Here is a 7,241-nt window from a genome sequence, read left to right on the forward strand (position 1 = left end):
AACATAGAAACAGCAAAACCCAGTATTTCCACTCTTAGGCTTAGTGTTAGAAAACATATACCTACAAAAACAGCTTGCAAAAAGGTTAATAGTTTATTCATAATTGCCCCCAAATAGAAACAATACAAATGCCCAATAATTGATGATAGGATAAACTAATGCAACAATATCATACAATTAAAAAGCATGAGTACAGGCACATGCTGCAACATAGACAAAGCGTATTTTCATCTAAAGGAGAATATAAGTTTATTTGGTTTTAGAAGTAGAAGAAGCCAGTTAAAAGAGCTACATCACATATGATTCCATTTGTACGAAAGTTCATAATAAGCAAATCCATAGGCAGAAAGTGGACTAGTGGTTGTCAAGGAGAAGTGAATGATTGGCAAGTGGCTGCTAAGGATTTGGATGTTCTTTTGAGAGTGAAATAATGTTCTAAGATTAAATTGTGTTGATTATAAAACTGTGAATATGCTAAAACCACTAAACGTTAAAAGTATATGAACTACATTTCAATAAATCTGTTATTTTAAAATCTTAAATGAGATGATAGGCTCAAAATTCAGTATTTAAATCACCTACCATCTGAGAATATATATTTATTCACTCTGGCTTTCAGCTTCCACACTCTCAAAACTATTAAATGGAGAGTTCAGCTCTGACTAATGCTAATCACAATAAAATATATTATCAAATTATCACAGTAAAACATATGATAAAACAATTACACAATTCCATACATATATACATATGCACATTAACACAAATATATTTAATTCCACTTATACACATCATTAACTTCATTTATTATGTGCAGTAAAGTTATGTTGTGAACAACCTAATTATTTTTAATTAGATATATTTATGAAGATTTTAAATAAAATTAATCAGCAAATCATAAAAATGTCTTTCTCAGAGAATGAATCTATTATATTTAACACAAGTTCTGGATTTGACATTCAATTATCATCTCTTCAATAGGATCGCAGATTGAACACACACCCACCAGAATGCTTCATGAGACATAAGCCTCAGTGGCTATTAATGAGATAACCCAATGCCATCAAGCCAATTGTAATTCGCAGTCCACCCCTATAGGATTTCTGAGATATACATCTGTACAGGAGCAAAATGCCACATCTTTATCCCATGGAGCTACTAGGGGTTTTGAACTATTGACCCTGCTGTTGTCAGCCCAGTCCAGAATCCATCACACCACCAGGACTCCTTGTTATTGTTATGCACCCTTCTTAGGTCATGCTTCTGCTGCTACTTTCACTTACATCAAGCAGGTCTCACATTGCCATTAGGATTTTGTGTCACCTCCATGCCTTGAACTGACAGATGTGGTTCAATTTCCATGTCTCCAGCCTCATCCTCTTCTATTTCTAAAATCAAATTTGTAAGCAAATGTCTGTGATCTAAGAGTTTCCCTAGTTCTGTTAGTCTACAATGGAGATCATTACCTTTAATCAGCAAGTTATTCTTCATAAACAACCATTTTCCAAATGGTTTTCTATTGTATCTATTTCCCTATTGTTTTCTACATAAGTATACTTCCTACCTGTAAAAGCAACTTTCCTCTCATTGCTTAACTAAAACCTGTCATCAAACATCCAAAACCAAGCTCAATGACATCTACTTGACACCAACTCACCCTAACCTATATGACAGGGTAGAACTGCCCCGTGGGTTGCTGATATACTCAGTTATTATGAGCGTAGAAAACTCCGCTTGTTTCCTGTGAGGAATCTGCTGATTTCAGATTCCTTACCTTGCAGTTGGCAGCCCAATGCGTAACCACTACACCACCAGGGCTCATATTAAAAAAAATAATAATACAATTGTTAAAATATGTGGTGCTTTATCCTGAAGAACATATAAATTATTTAGGATAGTGTTTTTACAAAAGACATATGAAATGGGTGGAGATTTACCATCATTCCTGTTCTCACCTCCAAGTGTATCACTCTATTCCACTTGGTAAAGGTGAGATGCAGCCAAAAAAGAGACAGTCCCTTGGCAAGATGGGTTGACACAGTGGCTTCAACAATGGACTCACACAGAAAGCCAATTGTGAGGATGGCACAGAGCCAGGTGGCACCTCACGTCAACAACATGCACATTACATTGGCATTGATATTGGCACTAATAGGAAAGATATGTGGGAGGGGAAATAAAATTGTTTATATATTGCTTCCACCAGACTTCTGTCTTGTGATTTCACATGAAGAGAATAGAAACCGAGAATTTCACTTTGTGGATATTATTCCTAAAAACAGTGGATTTGACTAGGAAATATAGGTAAGGATCTTCAAGCTGGTATTAAAAAATTGAATTATAACCAAATAATCTTGAGTCCTTAAATAGTAACATTAGCATCACTAAATTACCCCTTCTAATTAGTAAGAATGCAGCACTTAAAGGCCAGGAGAAGTTCTGTAAAAGGGGGCACTATGTAATATGGACACTGTATAAGCACCATATTAATAGATGCAGGTGGTGTCGTTGTTGCTGTTGCTATTGTTGTTGGATGCTATCAAGTCAGTTCCAATCCACTGAATCCTATGTAGAACAGATGAAACAAAACCCAGCCCAGGGCCCTCCTCACAGTTGTTCTTATTTCTGGGCCCACTGTTGCAGCCACTTTGTCAAGACATCTCACTGAGAGGCTCCCTCTTTGCTCCTACTCCACATACCCAGCCTGACGTCCTTCTCCAGGACTGGTCTTTCTGGATAACATGTCCAAAGCACAGGAGATGAAATCTTATGCTCCTTGCCTGTAAGGAGCATTCTCCCTGTACTTGTTCCAAGAGAGATTTGTTTGATCTTTTAGCAGTTCATGGAAATTTCAATATTCTTCACTAACACCAGAGTTCAAATGCATCGATTTTTCTTTGATCTTCTTTATTCAATATCCAACTTTCATATGCATATGAGGCAATTTAAAATACCATGCCTAGACCTGACGCAAGATGCAATTAAATTCCATCAAAGACTATTATTTTAAAATCGTATGGGAGATGCAGTCAAAGCCTTTAGTGAGAACTATATCCGCTGGGTACAGAAGTCCAGCCAGCCTGTTGTGCAGCTGGCCAAGCAATGCCTGCACAGGCAGCTGCACATTTGGGCACAGGACACAAATTGTATGGAAGGAGGGGCAGAAATGTGGCTACAGGGACCATGTGTCCAAGCGTCAGGAGTGTGGCTGACAGAAGTGGTCCTGGTTCTTGTGCCCTGTTGGTGTAACCACTTCTTGATCATATGTAATTGGTGCTCCTGCCTGAAACCAGAAGCCCAAGAGCTCACAGGCCCACATGGTGCCACCAGCACCTTCCACAAGAGCAACGAACCTGGCAAGAATTGGCAAGTGCCTAGAAACAGAAAGGCTACACAATTACTGGGTGGAAGAATGAAGCCAAGAAGAGGAGACGGGTTTGGTAGATAGGCCCTCTATCGATTTGGAATGTATTTTGAAGCCACACTCTCTTCCTCTCTGTTTGAGTTTAGGGACTTTAATAAACAAAAGGAGAGTTGGTTTCCCTTAAATAAACAAACAACCACAACAAATCTTATGGTACCACTGGACATTTATGTGATCAGATATTGTCTGAACATTAAGGGCCGCATAACTGTATAATATTTTGTGATTCCTCAATGAAGACAGCATCAGGCTTGGTGACAATGGTAAGAGGTCAAGTTCCCCCATTATTTCCTCTGCCTAGAGAATTCAAAAGTGTACTCCATACATAAACAGAAATTTAGTTTTAATTATCCTTTGAGTAAGGTGACCAGATGATTTTTAACAATTTTTCCCGCGTCCTGCGGCGTTTTTAAAAAGTCCCGATTTTTGGAAAGAATCTATGACAAGCTAGGGTATGCAGATTTCAGCTGCCATGTGGAAATTTCTTCAGGATATGAGTTTTATCAATGGTGTCCCACTTTACCAATCTTACAATCTGGTCACCTTACTTTGAGCTATCTGAGGAGCCAGAGTGGTGTAGTTGGTTATATGTTGGACTGAAAACCACAAGGTCAGCAATTCGAAACCAACAGCAACTCTGAGCAATAAACCGGATGCTTATGACTCCTGAAAAGAACTCCTGTCTAGGGCATGCACAGGGCCAGTTCCACTTTGTCCTACAGGGTCACTGTGAGTCAGTACTGATTAACAGGCAGTGAGATTCATTTTTTGTTTAGCTATGTGTTTTTTCCCTCCTGTCTAGTATATTTAATTAGAGGGCTAGTATAGTAGGATTTGCAACTTTAATGAGACTTCAAATTTTGTCTTAATAGTATTGTAGCACAGGCAATCTAATAATAATGCATGAAAAAAAACAAACCCCAAACCCACTGTCTTAAAGTTGAGTCCAAATTATAGCAACCCTATCTATGGTTGCTGAAACTATAATCTGTGAAAACAAACAATATTTTCACTGTGAATTAGGCAGAGGGATTACATTTTGGATCATCGATTTGTTTATTCAAGAGCTTAAACTACTTATCAGATCACCCAATATCTTGCCCCACTGTCTCCTTTGATTTCTCTTCTCCCTCCTGTGGAATTCTATCTTCTCCTTTACTCGAGGTAACGAATATTTGCCAACCTTCTCTAAGCTTCAGAGGAGCAGACAGCCTCCTCTCCTCCTGAGCTGTCAACCTATGGTTCTCTATCCAGCATTTACCCCATCGCACCACCAAACTCCTACTTCACACTCACTGCCCTTGAGCCAATTCTGCCTCATAGAGACCCTGTAGGATAGAACAGAACTGCCCTCTGGGTTTCTGGGGCTCTTGACTCTTTACAGGAGCAGAAAGCCTCATCTTTCTTCTTTGGAGTGGCTGGTGTGTTCCAACTGCTGGCCTTGGGTTCATAGCCCAACACACTACATTATCAGGACTTCTACATATATTACTCAGTGTCAGTCCAGAACCTCCTTAATACATAGATAGTTATTTGTAAAATACAATATCATTTTCTATTATCCACGATATTATATTTTCTAAATACTATATTGTAGATAGTTATTTCTAAGATTTTTCAAGAGTTTAAAGATACAACTTTTGGAAACTGTGCTTAATGCTGGGATTTCAAATGACTTTGGAAGATATAAAAAAATTATTTGCTTCATGTTATTCATTTGAATTCCAAAAACCATGATATTATTATAGTTTAAAATACATTACAAAAGCCCATAGGTATTTGTCCTATTATTAATGAGCATTTTGCCTATGCTTGGAAAAACAAATAGAATAAAAGAATCAGTTCAAATTGTTGATAGGTTAACAAGACAGAATAGGATTTATCTATTTTAAGTTCTTCCAGAACTTAAAGCATCAATGGACATTACATTTCTGCTCTTCAGAACGATCTTTTAGGTACTGAGTCTATCTTTAATTGATGATGACTCACAGCTACTCCATGGGGCAGGGTATAACTGCCACTAGACACTTCCAGGCTGTAACTGCACAGAAGGAGAGAGCACGGACTTATCCCAAGATGAGGCTGGTGGTTCCAAACTGCAGGCCTTGAGGCAAGCGGCCCGATGCATAAGCACTAGGCCACCAGAATTCCAAAGTAATTCTATGGACATGACAAGGAAGGGTAACGGGTCATAAAGCTCTCTAGTAAATATGGTCTTGCTTTGAACATCCATAACACTAGGATCCATACCCTTATCTATGGCCACATGTCTTATCTTTGTCAACTGTCAGTATGTATATGTCTCATCATATTTAGGTTCTAAAATCATGAAGTCAAGTATAGCAAATTCATCAGTAGATGTACTACACCAATAAATAGAGTGTCTTAACTCTGATAAGAACTTTAGATTTACTTCTTGAAGACAACTGTGTTATAATGATAATTTAAAGTGCATTTATGTAATAACATTATACTGTTTGTGTAAAGCACTTAATTCAGATATTCACCTACAAAAAACAATGCTTGTTTCACTTTATTAAAATACTTTTGGAGCAAATACAAGAAAGACATACAAATTATCATGTGATTTAGATTCTATAAGATTAATTTTCTTGAAGCACACAATATAATGTGTGCTGCATATATAGCACTGTAGGACTATTTTTCTAAAATCAAATAATTTAGTATCATGCCACTGAAGTAAATTTCTCTGTCATCATAGATAAAATAATGCAAGCGATATTTAAATATACTCAAAATATTTTTCCAAGGTGACTAAAAATTTCAGATAGCATGTAAAAACTTAAGGATTTATATTTAAAAAATCTACTAAGCCTGATTTGTTAGAAAGCATGTGATATACATTTTATACTATGTAATTCTTCTGCTGTAACAGTAAACATGCTTAAGATATTACTATATCCTTCAAAATGTATGCATTTCTATGATTACTAAATTGTTTTAATTTTGTAACATCTATTTTGCTTCAATAATTTTTAAAATAGATGACATTTGTATAAAGCATTTTATCTGAAAAGTCAGACTTCAGTTTAAAATTTAACTAATGTTTATTAATGACTAAATGTTCATATTATTATATATTAGAGGAATCATTCCACCTAAATGAAAATGGCTACTGTGCTCTAAGGAATAGAAATCATACTTAAAAATATGACACAAAATATTTTATTGGTGATTGTTACATATCTCATTATAGCTTTACTCAATATCTTGCAGATATTAATCTCCCATATCCATGAGACACATTCCTAGCCCCAGGCAACTATGAAAATTACACATTCCATGGAAAAGAGTGCTTGCTATTGGCAAGAATGAAGATTGTAGTTGGAATTGTTAGATTTGAGCACTAGTTTTGCTTCTTTATAATTTTTCAGCTGTGGCACAAATAAATTTTGCTAGTTGTAATAACATGATTATTGAAAATGTTATAATTCATTTTAAAGAACTTTACAAATATTTCTTTGTTATATATATACCTCTACATATCATTGCACATCGATCATACTTGTGACTGACTTATCCAACAACTCATTCTTACTACTATGTGACTACCACAAGAGCAGGGATCATGCTATTAGCTCCCTATCTCTTTTTTTAATCAAAAGATCATTTTATTGGAGGCTCTTAAAGCTCTTAGCACACTCCGTACATCAATTGTATCAAGAATTTTTGTACATATGTTTCCATCATTATTTTCTAGTCATTTACTTTCTTTTTAAGATTTATTTTAATAATTAAATCAGTGGGAGGGGAACGATCACGTGTGATGTAAGAAAATTATGAAAACATAGCAAAA

At 36.1% G+C, this 7,241-nt stretch overlaps 1 protein-coding gene across 3 annotated transcripts in view; it reads right to left on the reverse strand.

Annotated features, from left to right (window-relative positions):
- The window catches only part of GRID2 (glutamate ionotropic receptor delta type subunit 2), a 1,637,701-nt gene that overhangs the window by 1,507,726 nt on the left and 122,734 nt on the right, over positions 1-7,241 (reverse strand). The window lies entirely within an intron of this gene.

Source organism: Echinops telfairi, unplaced genomic scaffold, assembly GCF_000313985.2.
Source record: "Echinops telfairi isolate 266 unplaced genomic scaffold, ASM31398v2 ScPeMD7_7468;HRSCAF=8506_0, whole genome shotgun sequence".
Taxonomy (NCBI): Eukaryota; Metazoa; Chordata; class Mammalia; order Afrosoricida; family Tenrecidae; genus Echinops; species Echinops telfairi.